Source organism: Mustelus asterias, chromosome 4 (genome assembly GCF_964213995.1).
Source record: "Mustelus asterias chromosome 4, sMusAst1.hap1.1, whole genome shotgun sequence".
In the NCBI taxonomy this organism is placed as follows: Eukaryota; Metazoa; Chordata; class Chondrichthyes; order Carcharhiniformes; family Triakidae; genus Mustelus; species Mustelus asterias.
This window is the reverse complement of record NC_135804.1, coordinates 123,708,299-123,733,130: the sequence shown is the minus strand read 5'-3', so window position 1 is coordinate 123,733,130 and position 24,832 is coordinate 123,708,299. Positions and strand designations below refer to the sequence as shown.

Sequence of the window (24,832 nt, the reverse complement as noted above, 5' to 3'; positions counted from 1 at the left end):
AAAAAAGACAGGATGAATCTGATTCAGCAGGTCCAACTCCATCAGCCGACTCTCAAACATCAGCATAATGATGGAAAGTATCGCTGACAGTACTATTAAACACACATTCACAAATAATCTGTTCATTGATGCTCAGTCTGAGTTCCTCCAGTAGCACCTGATTCCTGATCTCATTACATCTTTGGTTCAGAAGTGGACAAAAGCGTTGAATTCTAGAGGTGAAGGGAAGTCGACTGCCTTTGATATCAAGACAGAATTTGACTGTGGCTTCAAGGCACCGAAGTAAAATTGAAGTCACTGGGAATAAGGGGGATCTCTCTGCTGGTTGGAGTCAGACCTGGCACGAAGGAGGATGGTTGTGTATGTTGGAGGCCAATCATCTCAACCTCAGGACACCACTGCAGGAGTTCCTCAGGGTAGAATCCCAGGGCGATCCATCTTCAGCTGCTTTATCGATGACCTTCCTTCCATCATAAGATCAAAAATGGAGAAGTTTGCTCATGATTGCACAGTATTCAGTTCCGTTCGCAACTCCTCAGATAATGAAGGATCCATGCACATATGCAGTAAAACCTGGATGATATTCAGGTTTGGGCTGATAAGTGGCAAGTAACATTTGCACCAGACAAATGCCAGGCAATGATCGTGTCCAACAAGAGAGAATCTGACCATCTCACCATAATGTTCAATGGCATTAACATCACAGAATTCCACACACTCAATGTTCTGAGGATCACCATAGGCCAGAAACATAACTGAACTAGCCACTTAACTCCAATGTGGTGGGAGCATATCAGAAGTTTTGAATTCTGTGCTGTGTATCTCATGTCCTGGGTCCCCCAATTATTTCCACCATCTGCAAGGCAGAAGCCATGAATGTGATGAGATACTCTTCACTTGCCTGGATAAGTGTAGCTTCAACAACATTCACTATGCTCAACACCATCCAGAACAAGGTGGCCCATTTGAATGGTACCCTGCCCACCACTTTAAGATTTCACTTCCTCCACACTGCTGTACCATGCCAACAGTGTGTATCACTTACAAGATGCACCACAGTAACTCAAAATAGTTCCTCCAATAGCATCTTCTGAACACATGATGTCTACTGTGGATATAACTACACAGTAAGAAGTCTCACAACACCAGGTTAAAGTCCAACAGGTTTATTTGGTAGCAAATACCATAAGCTTTCGGAGCACAGCTCCTTCGTCAGATGGAGTGGATATCCGTAAAGATGGCTTGGTTAAACTGCAGGCCCGATTCTCTGAGTCCCTCTGGTCTGTCGTCACGAAGGTGAGTCTCGTTGACAGCTTCTTCCTTCCTTCCTTCTCTGGTCAGTCTTTTTTTTTGTACTTTTCCAATTCAATCAAATCAAATCCAATTCAAAATATATATAACTACACCACATGGACACTTCAGGAAGGTGACTCATCACCAACTTCTCAATTAAGGATGGACAATAAATGTTGGCGATGCCCACATTCCAAGGGTGGCAGGATGAATGTTTTCTTAGTTATGAAAACATTGGAAATGTGTGTTTTACATTATAGATTACTGAGGGTGCCAATGGACTGACTGAGCATTAATGAAGTGTTTTGGCACTGGGCTGGGCTTTCCAACAATTTTTATCTTTATCTTGCAATACATTTTCTGGTAGTACTGTCTTTGAGTAAACCTCTTTCAAGATAAAGGTATCTAATCACGTTTCAGCAATCACATTTCTTTCCCTGACACAGCGAATTCTGAAAAATTCTGTTAAGACAGTACAGACAATGGTGAGAATGTGCAGGGGGTACTGATGATGCCCCTTCACCCACTTGATTTTATCTTTCTGAATATCAACTCACAATCCTGACATTACGGCATCTAGCTGGTTCTTACATGTGTTCTGGCTTCAACAATTCCTCCTGGCAACCCATTGAGGTTACTCATTATTCTCTAATGAATTACTTCTTGGCATCTGTTTCAAATATTCCCTTCACAATTCTGAACCTGTGCCCTCTTGTCCTTCTGCATTAATGTATATGAAAGTATTTTTCCCGGTTTAATACCCTTTGTACTTTGGTTTTCAGGCTGATGAGCCCTAATAAGTAATCACTGTTCATAAATCATTTCTGTAAGATTATAAGGATCAGTTTGTTGCTTTGCTCAGCACCAAGTCTAAGTCCTAGATGGCCCCAATCACAAAGGATTTTGTCTATTCAGCTGAGATTCATATCTTTGAAGATATAGGAAGGAATTTTACCGGCACGTCTGCCCAAGTTTCGTACGATCCCACCCGAGGCCAACGGAGAATGGTGTTCTCCGAGCCTCGCCCGCCCCTGGAATCAGGGCAGGCATGCCGATAAAATTCCGGCCATTGTGTTAAATTCTGCCCACAACAAACTAAATCCACTATACAAGCCAAGGTTCTGAGAATGCATACTAGATTCAGATTAAATGTCTGAATAAAACTGTTCCCACATCAGCTTGAATGACTGCTGTAACATAAGAAACACAGCAGCCAACTTGCACACACATAGTCCACCAGCAGTGCTGTGATAATAATCAGATTATAGTTTGTAAAATAATATTGACTGGTGGCTGAATATTGGCCAGGTTACCATGGTTAACTCATCTGCTCTTTTTCAAAAATGGAATCATGTTGGTCAGAATTCTCTGACCTCGTCTGCAGCTGGGATTCTCTAGTCCCGCTGAGCACCAAATACTGTTATCGCTGGTAGCGGGGTGTGTGAGACCGGAGAGTTCCAGCCGTTATCTTTTCCATTCACCAGGTGATGCGCGTTATCAAACACGAGGCTAGATGCTCGGGAAATAAAGGCTTTTATTTACTGTAATGAAGCAGCCAATAATTATATACACGATCCCAGACTGAGGGGTCCCAGCCAGAGCAGGGACCTTTATACCTCTCCCAGGAGGCGGAGCCCAACTGGGATGTACCACAACACTACAGTACAAAGGTGTAACAACCCCACCCTAACCCCAACAGCAACAAGTAGCACAACCCAACAGTAACATATGTACATCCTTGTCGTACTGGCCAGACCCTGGCTCAGTACTATCCAGTGGGAACCAACGATGGTTCACCACACCTGGTTTAACATCTCAGCTGAATGACAGCATATCCAACAGTGCAGTACTCCTACACTACTGCACTGTAGCGTCAGCCTTGATTTTTCTGCTCAAGTCCTAGAATAGGAATTGAACCCATAATCTTCTGAGATTGGAGCACAACAGAGATCCAACTGGTTAAAATTGATATACAATGTGCTGGAAAGTTTCAGTCAATTGAAATCAATATGGATCTCAACATCTCAAAGCTACATGGGTAACAGAAGAATGAACAGTTGTTCAACTGGCCAATCCCCACCACTGAGGGTCAAAGATCAAGGCTGGAATGTTGCCACTGTTCATGTTGGTGGGATTTTCCCATTCCACTGCAGTGAACAGAGATTTGGCTGGGCGCCAAATTCTCCAACCTTGCTGCAGCAGCCGCGTGGCATGAAGAGCCAGTAAGATCGATCCTCAAATGTTTGACTTCCTGCCCAACTGGGACAGGAAAGTTGAATTGGTCGCAACTCATAATGCAATGAAGTCACAGAAAACTGGCATTTGCTCCTTAGGATTAGAGCCAACGATGCTCAGAGGTTTTGTTTATCTGTTGGACATTGTTTTGATGTTTTCTACATCGTGAAAAATAAATTGAAATTCATGTAAACTGTATTGTGTCTATTCATATGTTATATATAAGATAAACTAGTTTGTAGACTTACAGTTCATCAGTCTGCTTTCCCAAAGGCAGGAAAGATGTATGTTCAGATATCAGCAGAAGGAGGAATTTCATTGTTCATTCTTGGACCACACTGCCTACCACATGGCAGGGTATTGGGCAGTGGATGTGTATTTCTGACTGGGCATATTTACAGGAAAGCCCTAAGCCCAAAAGTGCTGACCTGTAATTTGTCACATACCTCTGTTGTATCGAGTACAATTACATGTATGGTCTAAACAAAGTGCATGTAGCTCTTGTATGAATTCGGAACTTATACTCAGTCCAGCATTCTGATTATGTGGCTTCTCTCTTTTTGGACTTGATGGGTGGGATTTTCTGACTGCGCTCGTCCCGAAACCGGAAAATCCCGCCCGAGGTCAATGGACGATTCCCGTGGCGGGCAGAATGGGGAAATTCGCCCCGATGTCTGACATATCAATTAATATCTTTAGTTTTTTCATACACATCTGTGTACCTATATGTGCGTATCCAATTTTGGCTTCCAATACACAGTGCATTGCATTTACCTGTCTTGAAGCCCATTTTCCAATGCGGTGCATATTCTGTCAAGCACCTTTGACTGCCTTATTGCACAAAAACATCTTTTTATGTCCTCATTAATAACTCAAAAACACATCCTATTTTTATAAAGCCTATGGGTATACTTTTATGTTAAGTTAATGCAAAAGCCAGCAGAACTCTTCCTGCCTTGCTGACAGTAAATCAAATCGTGCATTTGTTAATGGTGTTATACCATACCATACATAATCTATTAGAAGAACACACAAGAAATTGAAGCAGGAGTAGGCCACCAAGCCCTTCAAGCCTGCCCTGCCATTCAATACAATCATGGCTGATTGATGCCGGCCTCAAATCCTTTGTGCCAATTCCCATAGCCCTCTATTCCTTGATCTATCAAATATTTATCCACCATTACTTTAAACACTTCAAATAATCCAGCCTCCACCATCCTTTGGACCAGAGGATTCCACAGATTCACCACCCTCTGCGCGAAGAAATTTCTACACATCTTAGTTTTAAATGACCAGCCCTTTATCTTGTGGGTATGTCCCCTCGTTCAAGGCTCTCCGAGTAGTGAAAACATCTCACTGTCTACCCTTTCAAAACCCCTCAGGATTGTATGTCTTTGAATAAGGTCACCCCTCACTCTTCTAAACTCCAAGGAATACAGATTTAGGCTATTTAGTCTCTCTTGATAGGACAACCCTCTCATCCCACGTATTAGCCTGGTAAATCTCCGTTACTGCCTCCAATGTTGCTATGTTCTTTTTTATGTAAAGGGACCAAAACTATAGGCTTCACCAACACCCTGTACAATTTCAACAGATCCTATTTTTAATCTCCAACCCCTTTGCAATAAAGGCCAAAATGCAGTTTGCCTTCTTAACTACTTGTTGGACCTGCCTGCTAGCTTTTGTGATTCACACACGAGAACACCTAGATTTTTCGGGCTTCACTCACCTGCAGTCTCTCTCCATTTAGATAATAATCTGCCTTTTGATTCTTCCCACCAAAGTGCATCACCTCATGTTTGCCACATTGAAATCCATTTGCCAGGTTTTCACCCAGTCACCAAATCACCTATATCCCGTTGCAGAATCACAATATCCTTATCACAACCTGCCCTTCCATGTGTCTCGTATCATCGGCAAATTTAGAAACCTTACATTCGGTTCCTTCATCCAGGTCATTACTGTAAATAGTGAATAATTGCAGGCCAAGAACTGATCATTGCGGTACTCTACTAGTTACATCTTCCCCCCCCATTTATTCCAACTCTCTGTTTCTATGTGTCAGCCAGTTTTCAATCCATACTATCACATGGGCTTTTATTTTATGCACCACCTTCCTTTTGGACATCTAAATACACTATACCTACAGGTTCCTCTCTATCTAATCTCCCTGTTACATCTTCAAGGGTTTCAAGCAAATTTGGCAAACCTGATTTACCTTCCATAAAACTATGTTGACTAGGTTTGATTATATTTAGCTTTCCTAAATGATTAGCTATTTCCTCTTTGGTAAAACTGTTAGGCCTGTATTTCCTTGCCTTCTGCCTTTCTCCCTTTTTGAACAAGATCGTCACATTGACTGTTTTCCAATCTTCTGGTACCGTCCTGGAATTTAGCGCGTTACCAAAAATTTCAACTAATGGATCCAGTATCTCTGCAACCACTTCCATTAAAACCCCAGCATGCAGTTCATCGGGTCCTTATTCCATTGCATCTGGCCAGATCTGTTTCCTTAATCTTAAGTTTAACTGATGTGGAAAGGAAGTAAATTGCTGATGGCTATTTCCATATGGATAGAGGCTGCTCCTCAGAACCCAGTGTGAAATTACTGCCTTTCCTTCTATAGCTTTGGAACTTGGAAGTACGATATTTAAAGTATGATAGACTGGAAATAAATGAATAAATTAGTGGGACACCTACATTATAACTCGGATGATAAACTGGATTATAAATATTGAAGTATTATATCACAATGTGCAATATAATATCCTTCTGCTAAGGTGCAGCAATATTTGAGCTGACTTGCCCTTTTGAGGTCCGAAAACTTAATTTCTATAAGCAAAACTGGCGTGAATTATTCTGTCTTTAATTGTTTGATATAGGACCTTTGCAGAATGGAAATGCATACTGATGCAGATGCTAATTGAGTTTGAAGTGTTAATTATGGCACAGTTCACAATAAATGTCATTATATTTTCAAATACAATAGCTATTGAATAGCAAATGCTTATCTAAAATTGATTGAAATGTTGCTCTTAAGTTATATGTGTCAGGAATTATGCAATAGGATTTGCCCATTAGAAGCCTTCTTGTGATGAAAGGTACAAGGTACTCTCCTCACCAACACTCTGACTTTGACAAGGTGAAAGCAGAAAAGCTCCTGTTTGAGATATTTATAATTAAAATCAAGGGCAAGCAAGACTGCAGCAAAAGTAAGGTTGCACATGTATAACTTTTCTTTAAAAATGGCAACAATTAAATGGTAGCCAACCATAGTTTTTCAAAGGTCTATAAACTTTGACAATTGCCTGGATAAAATTTAGCAATTCTGTTCAGAAGGGGACTTTGTGATGTAAAGTCAAACTTTAATGCTTTGATCCATCATTCGGAACCTTGCTGTCAGTCACAAGATTTATTTTTTTGTGCAGAAAGACTTGAGTGAAAGGGTCGCTCAAAATCTACTGCTACCACAGACAGATATTTCTTGTTAGAAAAATAAAGGACATTAGGAGCCTCATTCAGCAGCAAGCGCTGATTAGAATAAATCAGGTAACATGTGATACACATGCAGCTGAGGTGTAATATTTATTCCTGAGTTTACGGTCAGCAACATTTTCTCTGGAATGCTAATGATAGTTTAACTAAAGAGAAATTGCATTTTCCCCATCCGAAGTCATCACTTCTATGAATCGAAGTCACTCTAAGAAGAGGTTTTATCAATGAACTCTGGAGGAGATGCAAGGCAGGCCATCTAGCATCAGTCAGAACAGAGCAGACTAATTCTTAGCTTCCAATCCATCTGGATGTCCCATGTATCAGAATGGGGTGGTTCCCATATGCAACTCACAATTCAGTGAAGGAAAGCTGAGTGACAGAAACCATTCACAGGGATAAAAACCATTGGGTGCACCTATCTGTTGCCCTTTGTAATCCTTCAACCTAAGTATTCCATACCGTTAGAAAGCAGAGGTTGATCCCCCCTCTGAGAACTAACACTAAAAGACCCAAAGAGGAGTATCTCACCCTATAATCTGTAAAAAGGTCTGTGTGAAGTGGTACGGCCTGCTCTTCAGCAACTTTTAATGGTTAAGTAAAAATAAATCCCTGACACTCTAAAATCAACACGTAAAAATTTATCTAACTAACTTTGAGCAAATTAACTAAATATTAACAAACCAAATAAATCGCTTCTATTAACTGTTCCTGAATAAAACAAGATTCTAATGGTGCGCTGTTTAAATAAATACGATTCCCATGCATTAACAAAACAGAATTTAATCACTCTCTAAATTACAACCAGGTTTTGTGCCTTGCGTAATATTCTGGGTTTTCTCTGTTGATTCTTCTGTCTGGAACTTCTTTCTTCTTTGGTATCTTTGCTATCTAGATGATGCTTTCTCTAAGACCTAGATTAAGCTATAACAGCTAGCAATTCTCTCTTTCTTGAGAGTTGAGAGCTATTAGCTCTGGCAGGTGGCAGTTGCTCTCCATTTTTGTCCCACTTCTCCCTTCTTTTATACCCGTGATGACATATCAATATTTCCCACAGTACGATTGGCCCTAACTTGTCAAAACCATCAGATTTAAATTTAATAGGTTTTTGGTATCTAAGTGCCTGATTCAAATTGATTGGCTAAATTCAAAAGCCTGTTGTCTTGGTAAAATCTGCTGCTTGGCCTTTCATACAAATGTTTCAGTTTGGGCTCTCTATGCACTTGCATTTTTAAACCTCTAAGCATAGAAAAGCACACCTTTAAAGAGAATCACAATGCTTTCCTCCCTAGCATTTTACGATTTTACAAACACCAAAATCTAACTTCCTACCTCCCAATCTACAAGTACTCTACCCAACTTTGCAACAATATAAATAGTTGGAGAGACCTGGTAGCACATTCCTTCTGTAGTAAACAAATACTAAACAAATGTGCAGTAGGGTTGAGAAAGAAAGATGATACAAACTTGAGATTTTTGTTTGATTACGCTTCCATGGAGTGTAATAAAAATGTTAGATGAATGTAAGTTTTTGTTGGTTGTGTTTACACTTGTATTTACAGCTATATATTTGATCCAGCACATGATGATGATCAACTTTATAAGTGCTTCTTTAGCTGTATTGAAAGATGTGCTGAGCATGAAAAGGATGCCCTAAGGAACAAGTCCCTCCAAAAAAAGTTGTTGTGAAAATCTAGTTCATAATTCATATGTTTTAGAATATGGAATTTAATTTTAGAAACTAAAGTTTTAACTAGAAAAAAATTGAGGCCTCTTATTAAGAAACTGAAAGCAAATGCAATTCAACCAGTTTGGATTTAATTACAGTTAAAAACTAATCTGTCTGTATCTTATCAGGTTAGAGTTGATTGTGAACAGAATACTTAAACAATATAAAGAACAAAGAACAATACAGTACAGGAACAGGCCCTTCGGCCCTTCAAGCCCACGCCGCTCCCTGGTCCAAACTAGACCATTCTTTTGTATCCCTCCATTCCCACTCCGTTCATGTGGCTATCTAGATAAGTCTTAAACGTTCCCAGTGTGTCCGCCTCCACCACCTTGCTCGGCAGCGCATTCCAGGCCCACCAAAATACGTCCTTCTGATATCCGTGTTAAACCTCCCCCACCTCACCTTGAACCTATGACCCCTCGTGAACGTCACCACCGACCTGGGAAAAAGCTTCCCACCGTTCACCCTATCTATGCCTTTCATAATTTTATACACCTCTATTAGGTCACCCCTCATCCTCCGTCTTTCCAGTGAGAACAACCCCAGTTTACCCAATCTCTCCTCATAACTAAGCCCTTCCATACCAGGCAACATCCTGGTAAACCTCCTCTGCACTCTCTCTAAAGCCTCCACGTCCTTCTGGTAGTGTGGTGACCAGAACTGGGCACAATATTCCAAATGCGGCCGAACCAACGTTCTATACAACTTCAACATCAGACCCCAACTTTTATACTCTATGCCCCGTCCTATAAAGGCAAGCATGTCATGTGCCTTATTCACTACCTTCTCCACCTGTGACGTCACCTTCAAGGATCTGTGGACTTGCATACCCAGGTCCCTCTGCGTATCTACACCCTTTATGGTTCTGCCATTTATCGTATAGCTCCCCCCTACGTTAGTTCTACCAAAATGCATCACTTCACATTTATCTGGATTGAACTCCATCTGCCATTTCTTTGCCCAAATTTCCAGCCTATCTATATCCTTCTGTAGTCTCTGACAATGTTCCTCACTATCTGCAAGTCCAGCCATTTTCGTGTCGTCCGCAAACTTACCGATCACCCCAGTTACACCTTCTTCCAGATCGTTTATATAAATCACTAACAGCAGAGGTCCCAATACAGAGCACTGCGGAACACCACTAGTCACAGGCATCCAGCTGGAAAAAGGCCCTTCCACTACCACCCTCTGTCTTCTGTGACCAAGATGTGGAGATTTGCTACCAAATAAACCTGTTGGACTTTAACCTGGTGTTGTGAGACTTCTTATTCTGTGATCAAGCCAGTTCTCCACCCATCTAGCCACCTCCCCCTTTATCCCATGAGATCCAACATTTTGCACCAACCTACCGAGGGACTTTGTCAAACGCTTTACTGAAGTCCATATAGACGACATCCACGCCCCTTCCCTCGTCAACCATTCTAGTCACTTCTTCAAAAAACTCCACCAGGTTAGTGAGGCATGACCTCCCTCTCACAAAACCATGCTGACTATCGTTAATGAGTTTATTCCTTTCTAAATGCGCATACATCCTATCTCTAAGAATCCTCTCCAACAACTTCCCTACCACGGACGTTAAGCTCACCGGCCTATAATTTCCTGGGTTATCCTTCCTACCCTTCTTAAATAACGGGACCACATTAGCTATCCTCCAATCCTCTGGGACCTCACCTGTGTCCAGTGACGAGACAAAGATTTGCGTCAGAGGCCCAGCGATTTCATCTCTCGTCTCCCTGAGCAGCCTTGGATAGATTCCGTCAGGCCCTGGGGATTTGTCAGTCTTTATATTCCCTAAAAAACCTAACACTTCCTCCCTTGTAATGGAGATTTTCTCTAATGGGTCAACACTCCCCTCTGAGACACTCCCAGTCAACACATCCCTCTCCTTTCTGAATACCGATGCAAAGTATGTGATCCATTTCTGGACCCCTTGGTAGAGTCACGTTGTCTATTGTTATCTCCACAAAAAAAGTTAACAGCTAGCAACTCTGGGAAAGAGGGTCACAAAACTCCAATACAGAAATTATTCCTATGGGTTGTTGAACCAAAAGGTTGTATTGAAGGTAAAATAATTCATTTGCATTCCTGTTTGAATCATTCCAAACCATGTAATTTTGCCATAGAGATTGTGATTCAGGGTGCAGCTTTGGTTCAAGGGTTATTTGGTTTTATTTATCTGTGCGGCTTTACTGACAAAGGCAAACAGTTCAGTTTCATGAACAAGCAATGCCATTTGTGGTTTTGCTGTGGCATAGGCTGCATTCCATCAGATGGAGAGAGTCCACAGGAGGCAAAAATCATACCTTCACTTAAAGCAGAGAAAATACTAACCTCATGGTTCACCATTTGGAATGAGGGTGGGGCTCAATTTCATGAGGGAAAAGCAGATGGAAGGTCTGCTATAGCTTGTAGGTAGTGGAAAAAATCTGCAGTGGTCCCCATAGAGCCTTGTAACAGAAAGCAGTCAGCAGAGTATGCTTTGAAAGCTATGGGAAGGCAGTTAGGTATCTGCTGACACCCTGAACAAAGAGCTGAGGCATCCACAATCATGAGGGCTATAAAGAAAAGGTGGAGGTTTTTCTGTAAACAAAAGGTGTGGCCACAAAGCTAATGGAAGGAACCCATAGATTCTTAACCTGGAGCACGGTTGGAACACTGAGGAAAATTAAAGTAATTTCCAGAGGTCTGTGGCATTCCTTTAGGTTGGTCCTAGGAAAAGTGAATGAACCCTCATGATTTTGTAAGATGAAGGATCTTTTTGGGGAAAGTGAAAAGTAAAATTGAGTTTATAATGGGCGGCATGGTGGCAAAGTGGTTAGCACTGCTGCCTCTCAGCGCCAAGGACTCAGGTTTGATTCCCAGCTTGGGTCACTGTCTGTGTGGAGTTTTCACTTTCTCCCTGTCTCTGTGTGGGTTTCCTCCCACAGTCCAAAGATGCACGGGTTAGATGGATTGGCTATGCTAAATTGCCCCTTAGTGTCAGGTGGGCTAGCTAGTATAAATGCATGGGGTTATGGGGATAGGGCCTGGGTGGGATTGTGGTCAGTGCAAACTCGATGGGCTGAATGGCCTCCTTCGGCACTGTAGGATTCCATCATTCTATGCTAATATGTAACTGTGGACAATAGTGTTAATTTAATAATGCTGATTTTATTTAATTCCTTTTCAAATGTAATAAAGCCTTGTTTTTTGTTTAAAAAAAGTGAAATTTTGTGGTGTCGTTATGTCGGTTAATTGCTGGGTGTTTGGATTTCTTCCTTAAATGTTAACAGTCACTATCATGATCATAACACAGTAAGTTGATATTCAGAAGAATCTCAATCAGGTTAAATGAAGTTGACACCCTGGAAAATATAGATTTATTTCTGTAGTTCACTATGAGACGCACTTTGTATTCTGATTTAAAAGCTGAACACTGGGATCATGATTACCTGATGTTTGAAAGATAGACTATCAAGATCAGTATCAGCAGCTGATTAGAAGTCTAAAAGAGAAAATGAAATTATTAATACCAAATTGAACAAGGAAGTACAGATGTCTCGGGCTTATTATCATGAAACCAGAACAGAGCAAAGAAGAATAATCCGGAAATCGGACAATTAAAGTAAAAAGTTTATTTATTTATTGGTCACAGGTAAGGCTTAAATTAACACTGCAATGAAGTTACTGTGAAATTCCCCTAATTGCCACACTCCAGCGCCTGTTCGGGTCAATGCACCTAACCAGCACATCTTTTGGACTTTGGGAGGAAACCGGAGCACCCGGAGGAAACGTACGCAAACACAGGGAGAACGTGCAAACTCCACACAGACAGTGTCCCAAGCCACGAATCAAACCCTGCCGCTGTCAGGCAGCAATGCCAATCACTGTGCCACCGTGCCGCCCCTCTTGTGAGAGTTAAACATTTGTAACATAGTGCAAATGGACAGATATATGCTCATCAGCCAGAAATAATGCAGAGCTGAATATATCAAGACCGGAAACTCTCACTCTACTAGCTAAGAGGTTGCAACTAATTGTTAAGGCTTTCTATTCATTCACAGGAAGTGGGTGTTGCCGGTAAGGCCTGCATTTATTGCACATCCCTAATTGTCCTTGAGAAAATGCCTTCCTGAATACAGTTGAGTGACTGGCTGGGACATTTAAGAGGGCATTCAAGGGTCAACTACAGGCGGATCTCAAGTGACATCTAGAACACACTGGATTAGGACAGCAGACTACCTCCCTTGTCAAGGCATGAATGAAACAGATGGGTTTTTACAATAATCCAATAGTTTCATGATCATCCTTACTGGTAATAGGGATTTATTCCAGCTGTTATTTAACTTAATTTAAATTCCCATGATAGCTCAGCTAAATGTATCTAACAGAAGATATAGTATAAACTATATGTACTTAACGTCATTACAAACATACTTAGTCGGAACAGAAGTAGGCCATTTGACCCCTCAAGCCTGCTCTGCCATTCAATAAGATCATTGCTGATCTGTCTATGTTTCAAGTTCTATATTCCCATCTTTCCCCAATGACCTTTGATACCCTTGCCTAATAAGAATCTATCTATCTTCATCTTGAAAATATTTAATTACCTTCTGAGGCAGGGAGTCCTAAAGTCACACAATCCTTGGAGAGCAAATATTTCTCCTAATCTGTGTCCTAAAGGGGTAACCCTAATTTTAATACAGGTTCTGGACTCACCTACAAGAGGAAACATATTTTTCATGTCTGCCTGTTAAAACCATTCAGGATTCTATATATTTAAATCAAGTCACATCTCACCCTTCTGAACTCCAGTGAAAACAAGTCCAGCCACTCTAACCTTTCCTCATAGACAACCTACTTAGGTATCAATCTGGTAATCTTCCACTGAACCGCCTCCAATTCATTTATTTCGTTCCTTAAATAAGGAGACCAAACTGCACACTATGTGAGATGTGGTCTCACAAATGATCTGTTTAACTGAAGCATAATATCTTACTTTCATGTTCAATTTCTCTTGTAATAAAGGATAGCATTCATAGAGTCATAGAGATTTACAGCATGGAAACAGGCCCTTCGGCCCAACTTGTTCATGCCGCCCTTTTTTTTAAACCCCTAAGCTAATCCCAATTGCCCGCATTTGGCCCATATCCGTCTATACCCATCTTATCCATGTAACTATCTAAATGCTTTTTAAAAGACAAAATTGTACCCACCTCTACTACCACTTCTGGCAGCTTGTTCCAGACACTCACCACCCTCTGTGTGAAAAAATTGTCCCTCTAGACACTTTTGTATTTCTCCTCTCTCACCTTAAACCTCTACCCTCTAGTTTTAGACTCCCCTACCTTTGGGAAAAGATATTGACTGTCTACATTATCTATGCCCCTCATTATTTTATAGACCTCTATAAGGTCACCCCTCAGCCTCCTACACTCCAGAGAAAAAAACCCCAGTCTATCCAGCCTCTTCTTATAACTCAAACCATCAAGTCTTGGTAGCATCCTAGTAAATCTTTTCTGCACTCTTTCTAGTTTAATAATGTCCTTTCTATAATAGGGTGACCAGAACTGCACACAGTATTCCAAGTGTGGCCTTACCAATGTCTTGTACAACTTCAACAAGACGTCCCAACTCCTGTATTCAATGTTCTGACCGATGAAACCAAGCATGCTGAATGCCTTCTTCATCACTCTGTCCACCTGTGACTCCACTTTCAAGGAGCTATGAACCTGTACCCCCAAATCTCTTTGTTCTGTAACCCTCCTCAATGCCCTACCATTAAGTGAGTGAGTCCTGCCCTGATTCAATCTACCAAAATGCATCATCTCGCATTTGTCTAAATTAAACTCCATCTGCCGTTCGTCAGCCCACTGGCCCAATTGATCAAGATCCCGTTGCAATCGGAGACAACTTTCTTCACTGTTCACTATGCCACCAATCTTGGTGTCATCTGCAAACTTACTAAGCATGCCTCCTGCATTCTCATCCAAATCATTAATATAAATGACAAATAACAGTGGACCCAGCACTGATCCCTGAGACACACTGCTGGTCACAGGCCTGCAGTTTGAAAAACAACCCTCTACAACCACCCTCTGGCTTCTATCAAGAAGCCAACTTTGTATCCATTTAGCTACCTCACCCTGGATCCTGTGAGATTTAACCTTATGCACCAACCTACCATGCAGTACCTTGTCAAAGGCCTTGCTAAAGTCCATGTAGACAACATTAACTGCACTGCCCTCATCTACCTTCTTGGTTACCCCTTCAAAAAACTCAATCAAATTTGTGAGACATGATTTTCCACTCACAAAGCTATGCTGACTGTCCCTAATCAGTCCTTGCATCTCTAAATGCCTGTAGATCCTGTCTCTCAAAATACCTTCCAACAACTTACCCACCACAGATGCGAGGTTCACTCCATTAGTCTTTTGAATTATTTGCTCCACCTGCTTACTAACTTTTTATAATTCATGCACCAGAAGATCCAGATCCCTATGTACATGAGAATTCTGCAGACATTCTCCATTTAAGTAATGCTCTGCTTTTTTATTCTTCCTGCCAAATTGAACAACTTCACACTTTCCCACATTATACTCTCAGGTTTTTGTCCATTCACTCCAGCTATCTATATCTGTCTGCAAACTTCTGATGTCCATTTCACAAGATATTTTTCTACCTTTCTTTGTTATCTGCAAATTTAATTACCATGCCTTTACTTCCCTTACCTAGGTCATTGATAGAAATTGTAAATAGTTGAGGCCCCGGCACAAGCCCCTTTATGAGTCCACTAGTCACATCCTGCCAATCAGAAAATTACCCATTTATGCATGTTCACAGTCTTCTGCCAGCCAACCAATCATCTTTCCTGGCTAATAGGTTATCCCCTGAAACATGAGCTTTGGTTTTCTGCAATAATCTTTGACATGGCACCTTACCAAATACCTTCTGGACAGCACATCTAGAGGCTCCACTTTAAGCACAGTGCATGTTACGCCTTCAAAGAACTCCAATAATTGGTTAAACTTTATTTTCCTTTCATAAAACCATGTTGATTCTCCTCAATTACCTTGAGTGTCCAGCTGTAACCTCTTTAATGATTGATTCTGACACATTCCCCACAACAGATGTCAAGCTAACTGGACGGCACAGTGGTTAGCACTGCTGCCTCATAGCGCCAGGGACCCGGGTTCAATTCCTAGCTTGGGTCACTGTCTGTACAGAGTCTGCATGGTGTCTCCATGGGTTTCCTCTGGGTGACTCGGTTTCCTCCCACAGTCCGAAAGACTAGTTAGCTGCATTGGCCATGCTAAATTCTCCCTCACTGAGGGAGAATTTGGCATGGCCAATGCAGCTAACCAGTCATTCGAACAGGTGCCGGAGTGTAGCAACTAGGGCATTTTCACAGTAACTTCATTGCAGTGTTAACGTAAACCTACTAGTGACACAAATAAGTGAACTTAAATTTTTTGCAGATGTGTTTGTCATGGATAGCCTTGGTGTCCAATAAAATCCACGTTCCACAGCTGCAACATGTCACCTGTCCTGCAATTGTAACTTAAGTTATTTAGTTAATTTAATTATTAACTTAATTAACTTGAAATAATTCCTACATACACCACCTCCCGGCACTGAGTTCCCACAAGAACCTAATTCGCTTCTCACTCTGGGATAGTCGCCTATCTCCCCACGCACCCTTACTGATCTTGCATTCTTGCACCATAGCCTTGAAGCCCACAACATGCATGTGGTGTATGTGGACTCAAATGTAACATTCAGCACATAATCGCTTCAATAAAAAAGGAGTCATTGTTTACTGTTGAGTGATTTTGTATTTGAATTTAATGGTATACTTTAATCTAAAATACAAACCACTCAGCAGTAAATATAATTATATTTTGTGGTGTGAAAATGGAATGATTAAATGTACAATGCTTTTATTTCCTATAATATATAAAAGTAACATTTGCATATTTCAATATAAAGTGTGAGAATTTGGGCCTCGACAGCTTTTACCTCCAACATGTTTTTGTTCATGCTTTCAATTTTCATTTTCCTTCATTTATATGCTCACACCCCAGATGCCACCCACAAACCACCTCCTTGCTGAGGTCCAGTGTCAGGGCTGTAGGTTGGCGAGGTGCCTGTTCATCTATGGGTCTTGGAGAGTTGTGGTTTTAGAGGCCGCATGTTGGTCCTGGGGAGTGGGTGGGTGTGAGGGCAGGGGCAAAATCCAGGCCTGCCAGCTTCAGGCGGAGGTAGACAATCAAGGATAGGGTTAAGTGGTGGTTGGCAGCAGCCTGGCTCAACTGTTGAGCACCTGCAGGTAGACAATTTGTATGCGCATGCTGTGGTTATATGCAATCCAGTTATATGGTCTGCATACCTGCATAATTGTGAGTACTACCAGCGTTTATAGTCTGGCCAGCATTTATTGCCTGTCCCTAAAGTAAAGTAAAGTTTATTTATTAGTCACAAGTAGGCTTACATTGCAATGAAGTTACTGTGAAAATCCCCTAGTTGCCACACTCCGGTGCCTATTTGGGCACACTGAAGGAGAATTTAACATGGCCAATGCACCCAACCAGCACATCTTTGGACTGTGGGAGGAAACTAGAGCACCCAGAGGAAACCCGCGTAGACACGGGGAGAATGTGCAAACTCCACAGAGACAGTCACCTAAGCCAGGAATCGAACCTGAGTCCTTGGCGCTGTGAGGCAGCAGTGCTAACACTGTGCCACCATGCCACTCCTGTCTCTATCCTCTCAGGGCATTTGAGAGTCAACCACATTGCTGTGGATCTGGACTCAAATGTAGGCCAGACAAGGTAAGGATGGCATTAGAGGACATTAATGAACCAGATGGGTTTTTATGACAATTGGCAATGGTTTCATGGTCATCATTCGACATTTATTTCCTGATTTTTATTAAATTCAAATTTCATCATCTGCTGTGGTGGGATTTGAACCCAGGTCCCCAGATCTTGCTCTGGGTCCCTGCATTGCTAGTCTCATGACAATACTAGTGCACCATTCCCTCGCCCTACATCTGTTGCAGGCACGAGCCTTGGCCACCCACAGAATAAGCATGTGCTTGGTGTTTGCTTAGGGCACCATCGCATTTCACAATACTGCTCATAATCCCACCTTGAAATTCTTTTGTTGGACATTTCCAACATTCAGCCCCTTTTTTTATCCTCCTTTTTACAAAGTTGGAGATTTTCCCCACTTTTGCACTGGCCATTTGGCTATAAGCATGGGCAATGAATTGATTGAGAACCACTGTCCCAGTGTCATTCAAAACAGGCTGAACATACACCTATATTTTTACATTGCAAAACACAGCAGAGAATGAGGATCGAACCCTGGATATTACTGGTTATTGTTCAGCTATGTTCTTGATAAATCCACTGAACACTTTCACGCTCTTGTTGAAAGGGCTGCATCCTTTATATGTGAACATTGATCTTCTTTCATGGTGCCTCTAAAGATACTTTCTTTTTGACAAAGTACTTCTGGCTCAAATTTCCTACCTTATTGATAATGGTGCACATCCTGAAAATGCCTGTGCAATCAATGGACCATCAACCTACGACAAGGAGTCCATCCTTCACTGCACTGTGTGACATTCAAACACGGTGTGCTTTGAGCCAGAACAGCTGAGATAGCAGAAATGCAGACAGTTGTTTGGACTAAACCTAAGCCTGCTGGGGACTTTGACTAAAACTGCCAGACCTATATAATTTATGACCCATAACAGCTTAAGGAGCCATTACCTTTTCTCTCATGCATCCCCGAGCTTCATTTAAGCTTCGGTCTCTAGAGGTTGAGGGTACTTAGCCCTCAGCAGTATTCTCTGAATGATTAAAAGAGTTAGATTGGGAATAAGGCAATTAGTTTATCGGACTAAAAATTGTGTAAAGAGGAAAGTATCCAGGTCACTGCTCATTATGAATGCAAATGTTTTTTAAAAATTAAAATCTGATAAAATTGATCAATAATTGCTGTTGTCGAATGAATACATCATAACTTAATGGGAGTAAAAAATCATTTGAATTTCTCCTGAAGTGTGCACTGCACTCATTTTGTTGACTTAAAGTCTAAGGGGTACTCGGGCTTGGAAATAAGTGATGGATAGGAAATGTTTGCAGGCCAAGGCGATGAGTGCAAATAATTGGATAGCTCTTTCATAACCCCAGCACATGAATAGATGGGCCAAGTGGCCAACATTTGTGCTGTATAATTCTGTGCAATGATACAACAGTAACAGAATAAAGCATGTCAGTGCGAAATAGTCATTCATCTGGTATGTCCTTTGGTTGAGTGCACTGCAAAAATCTATTGGTGTCATCTCAATATCAACCAGTAGATTGTGAGTTGAGCGTGAATTTCAACAAGTGTAAAAACATGCATTAACTTAAATGACTCATGCTTGTAATACACTGTGCCAGTATTGAAAGTCCTGTCTATTGGTGGGTGTGGGTGAATTTTAACTTGCTATGGTGGGTGGGTGTTGGTGCATGCAGCAGGTTAAAAATGCCAGTATACTGGGAAGCCGACAGGAACATGTGGGTCTGCTATTGATATACGCTAGCTCATCCTCAGATCAGCTCGCATCATTCATATTTTGAAAGAGATTCCACTCCCATTAATATTCAGCTGGTCTATGTAACCAGCTGAAACATTGTTATTCGCCTCTATACCCAGAAAGCTGTCAAAATGCCATCATCTTGAACTGGTCAAGTCTCCCACAAATCTTGCACGTCTTAGTAAAGTCAGGCTCCTTGGTGACAGGAGCTCTCCTCTAAGGAAGAATGGTTGATGATACCCGTGAGGAACCCAACACTGACACCCAGGAAGAGTACAACCAAAGGCACAATGGTATAAGCATCGTCATTGAGCACACCCTCATGTGAGAGTCCAACTACCTAGCTTGGACACCCCACTGAGGTGTGTGCATCTGAACTGCTGATGGTTGCACGTGAATCATATGACAGTGCCTCAGCAGCATGTATTCTCTGAGAATTCTTTGTCCTTCTCCAGCAACACCTCCTGAAGAACATTTGCAAGACCTGTCGGAGATGAAGTCCATGAATTGCAGTTGGTCAGGTGAAAGCGTTCTCAGTTCTCACAGTGCAGATCATCAGTTTTCATTGTTCATTAACATCAAGTCAGCCTGAGTGAGTATTATGCCATGTTGTTGCATGATGTCTAATCCTGTCACTGCGTAACTGGGAGATCCAGGTGGAAGTTCCCAAAAAATGGCAGAGTGTCAGGTTCTGACTGAAAACCGGCTTGTTCCTCTCCAGAAACACAGACAGGTTCTCACTCTAGGTCTTCTGACACTTTGTCAAAAGTAAAAAGCAGGGGGTGCATGTTTTGACTGTCATTTTAGCAGGATAGAGCTTGATAGAGCTGGCAAGCCACGCTCCACAGAGATCGTCCTTTTCAAAGGGTGCCCCGATCTCAAATTCAAATTAAAGGCACCTCCCCCCAGCTTTATTGTTGGGTATGGGGGATTCAGCACCATACCTCATCACCACTGCTGGCATCAGGAATCAATCCGATGCCCCCAGCTGTTAACGTGATTATGTCGCCAGCGGGGAAGATCTCGGACTGAGATACTGTGGCTGCAAATCCCGTTATGACCCTCAGATGAGAGTTAGCGGTCGTAATGGGATTTGTGCCTGTGGTGAATGGGCTCAGAGAATTTTGCTCCCCATCTCTCCATTGCCGAGGGCCATGCATGCCAAGACTTTGCTCATCTCCAGTGTGTCCTGTTCCACAGCGGTCAGAGGTGACTCTCTGTTCTCTGTCTCTCCCTGGTGTTCTGCATTCTCTTCTCCTGCAAACAGAACAAGAAGGCAATTACGACTGAAAGAACTGAAATATTTTGAGAGGATGGAATGCTAACATTTGTGGAGGGTCTCTGTGAAGAATAAGTGTGACATTGCAATAAAATGGCGGGTGAGGGTCAGTGTTCGCTGGTCAGATGGGGATGTGAAGCGATGATTCGAGAGAGAAGAATGGGGGTGTCTGCAACGTGGGTCTGAGGAGTGCTGAACAGGAGAAGACTGGCTAAGTCAGAGGAGGGGGTTTGCATTTGAACGTAGTTTACCATTCACCTTTCCTGCCCTGATGAAATCATTAACTTCTGTGACAATGTACCCAGGAGCGGGGCATCACATTCCTGCCCTTGACCTCCTCTGCCAGTTCCGGGCACTCCTGCTTGGCGTCTGAGGCAGGATTCCACCTCCCATTCGCTGGAAATAGAATTTCCATGCGGACCCTTACAATTTGCAGCAAACGTCCAGGGATGCATTTGAGAACTGTTGTGCAACCTTCCCTCATCGGTCACTCAGATAGCTGTCTCTCTCTCTTTCTGTCAACATGTGTAGAATGGGTCCATTCTGGTATTTGCAGAATCTCTGTAAACAGTGAAGCTTCAGCAGTCAAGTGCGGGTCATCATCATACCTACCTACACCAATAGACCAGGAAGCTTGACATAAAGCTGTGGCTCATTTTAAAGTCACTAAAAAACCCTGTGCTCAAACCTCCAGGTTCCTGACGCCATGTACCCCTCCCTCGTCACAAGAGCACCAGAACATTCAAGTTCACCCCATTGTCTCTGGTTATGAGATTGGGTAAAGTTGTTTTAAAAACACAAAGCACCCCAATCACAGGAGAATGACTACCCGTTTTCAATATATAAAGACTTTCTCTTTCGTAGGAGAATATTTGCCTGTAGTAATGAAGAATTTAGCATATTAAGTAATGTAAACTATTCATGACTGATAAAATATTGCCTATTAAATGCAAGTCAATAATAATGTCTTGACCGTAGGAAATAAAAAGAACTCTGAGTCCCCCCCTCCCTCCCCCTGCAAATTGACGATATGTTTCCAGTTCATTTTTGTTTTGTTTGATCTGGGAGATTATTATTAAATCAGTATAATAGATCTACTGATATAAATTAAGAGTTTGGGAGCAGCAGTGAATGCTGATGCTCGCTTGGAGATGTACAAGCATGTCAAATATAGCTGCATACAAAAAGACAGCAGGGAGAATGGACTCTCTTTCTGCACAGAATTGAAGAATAAATGCACGAATGCAGAGAGCATTAGATAATGGGAACTTGGGCTGTGAATTGAGAGAGGAAGACAAATGTATTGATCTATGGTAGCAGAGTAGGGTACACAAGAGGACTAGTTACATATGATGGAAAATGAGGGTTCTTGGGAAATTGTCAAAGCGTGTAAGAGAAACAAAAAGGGAAATAAAGAAGTCAGGGCAGAGAGCTGTAATGAATTATTTAAACAAATAGAAAAATCAATTTGATTTATTTGAGTTTTAGGAAATGTCAGTGTGAAGAAGTAGTTGACATGGTAAAATCGCAATAATTTGTAAAGAGAACTTACATAACAATGTCTTCAGAAAATGATAACCAGGTTTAAAAAATAGTAGTCATTGATAGAAATGTGGTTCTATGGGATGTGAGGCTGTCTTGGAAAGGGAACCCTTGTAAGGTACGGTACACATGGTCTCCAGATGGGCTGGGTACAGGCCCACGACTCGTGCATCAGGTGCTTGGAATTTTTGAGGGGTCAGAACATTTGGCCCCTCGAACAGTTTAGGGCGACACGGTGGCACAGTGGTTAGCACTGCTGCCTCACTGTGCCAGGGACCCAGGTTTAATTCCTGGCTTGGGTCACCGTCTGTGTGGAGTTTGCACATTCTCCCCGTGTCTGATTGGGTTTCCTCCAGGTGCTCCGGTTTCCTTCCACATTCCAAAGATGTGCGGGTTAGGTTGATTGGCCATGCTAAATTGCCCCTTAGTGTCAGGGGGACTAGCAGGGTAAATAGTGGGGCTATGGGGTTGGGGCTGGGAGGAATTGTGGTTGGTGCAGACTCGATGGGCCTCCTTCTGCACTGTAGAGATTCTATGATTAACATATGATTTTATGATCTACAGGGATGGTTGTTGGGGGATAAGGGTTACCCACTTGGACACTCCAGGAAGTGATCCTGAGTCTAATCTAGACCTGCTCCCCACCAAGGTCTGTGTCTCTGCACTGGTGGAGGGTGTGGGGGAGTGCTGTGATGATTCTTCCTGAGCCCCCTTATCCTCACCAGTGCTCCAAAGTGTCGGAGAGCTTCTAGACTGTGAGCTGGCCATAGGCTACTTGTATCTGAAAAATGGAAAAGACAATTTGAGTGGAAGAGCTGAACCGAATTCTGAGTAAATGGCACTCATTGTAATCTGCAGGGTTGGGTGAATAGCTGGAGCTGAGTCCCATATCAGGTTGTTGGGGCATGCAAAGCTCTGCATTGCCACAGAACCCAATCCTGGTCCTCACTGGTAAGCATTGCTGCAGCCTCTTCATATTCACCAGGGATAAGTATCTCTGCCATCTCTCCATGGGTCTGGGCTCGCTCATGTTTGTTTGGTGCATTTTTGGCCTGTCTGAAGACAAAAGAATGAGATGTGATCAGGCAGGTGGAGCAGAAGTTGGGTGAATTGCATGTCCCTTATGTGCATTAACCCACCCAGAAAGGACAGAGATTGGAGTTTTAGCAACAAGACAGATGGGATGGTGGTGTTGTGAAAGTCTTGTTGAGAGGGTGAGTGCTGATATGTGTCCCCCGCGACTGAATGTGTGAGATTCGTGAAGAGAGTGGTTGTTTGAGTTTGATGCCATGCTGAGAGTTTGATAGTGGAGGGAGTTGAGAGATGACTTGCCGTGGTGAAGTGGATGAGATCATTTTTCACCCTCTCGCACTGTGTGGTGCTTTTTGGGCAGGTGATACCATGCTGAGCTCCTGGGGAACAGTCTCTCAGGCCGAAGAAGTGGGATTGGTGTGCTTCTTTGAGCACATGTCTGTGGGCCTGGACTCCTTGAATAAGGGTCTTGAGGGCCCTGGCAGTGAAAGCAGGTGTTGCTGCCTTCATCAGGGTACTTTGGGACGGCACGGTGGCACAGTGAATAGCACTGCTGCCTCACAGTGCCAGGAACCTGGGTTCGATTCCGGGCCCAAGCTCCGGGCTCTTGCGTGGGTTTTCTCCGGGTGCTCCGGTTTCCTCCCACAGTCCTAAAGACGTGCTGGTTAGGTGTATTGGCCATACTAAATTCTCCCTCAGTGTACCCGAACAGCGCCGGAGTGTGGTGACTCGGAGATTTTCACAGTAACTTCATTGCAATATTAATGTAAGTCTATCTGTGACTAATAAATAATAACAAATAAACTTTTTAAAAGTTTTTTGTTTCCTGGAGGGTTTTCTGAAAACAGGTGGGCTGGAGAGCGAAATGAGTGTGTGGGACCTTTGAACCCACCAGTTGAACATGGGCAGACAAATCAACTGCCGGCCTGCCAGGTGATTGGGAAGGTAATTCACGTGTGCATAATTAATGAGCTTCCAAGTGAAGAATCTGATGCGAAATCCTGCCATTCTGGTCAGCTAGAGCCGCCCGCTACCACACTTAGTCTGATAAATGAAGAATCCTGCCCGGTGAGTGAGACGCCAAGGTCTGTCTTATAAAGGCAAAAGACCATTTACAAGAATAGCCTTCAGTGGAACTTTGTCACTTGTCCATAATGGTAATTACAATCTTAAAATAAATATATAAGGAAAAGGTTAGTAAAATAGGAAAGAAGCATAGAATTAGTCCAAAGATGTGCAGGTTAGGTGGATTGGCCATAGTAAATTTCCCCTTAGTGTCCTGGGAAGGGTAGGTTAGAGGGATTAGTGGGGTAAATATATGGGAATACGGGGATTGGGCCGAGGTGGAATTGTTGTCGGTGCAAACTTGATGGACCATAACATATCCTTAAATTTAAAAAAAACTGAACGCTGACCAATATGGCGGGAATGGGGGGTTTTGGCCGGGGGGGGGGGGGGGGGTGAATGAGGAAGAGAAGGAATACTCATATTTACTGACTTGGAAATGTATCTCCAGATTAATTTACACAGCCAAAACCTTTTTTTTTGAGCCCCTGGGAAGAATAAATCCTTCTGCACTTGTAGGGGTTCTGTGATTCTAGACTGGTCGTGTGCTGCTGTGTGGCAGGAAATGAGTCAAACCCATGGTTATAGAATT

General features: G+C 42.5%; 1 protein-coding gene across 1 annotated transcript in view; it reads right to left on the bottom strand.

The window, feature by feature from the left end:
• Nucleotides 1-24,832, bottom strand: part of tnmd (tenomodulin) — a 154,929-nt gene that overhangs the window by 36,106 nt on the left and 93,991 nt on the right. The gene's annotated exons all lie outside the window — the stretch shown is intronic.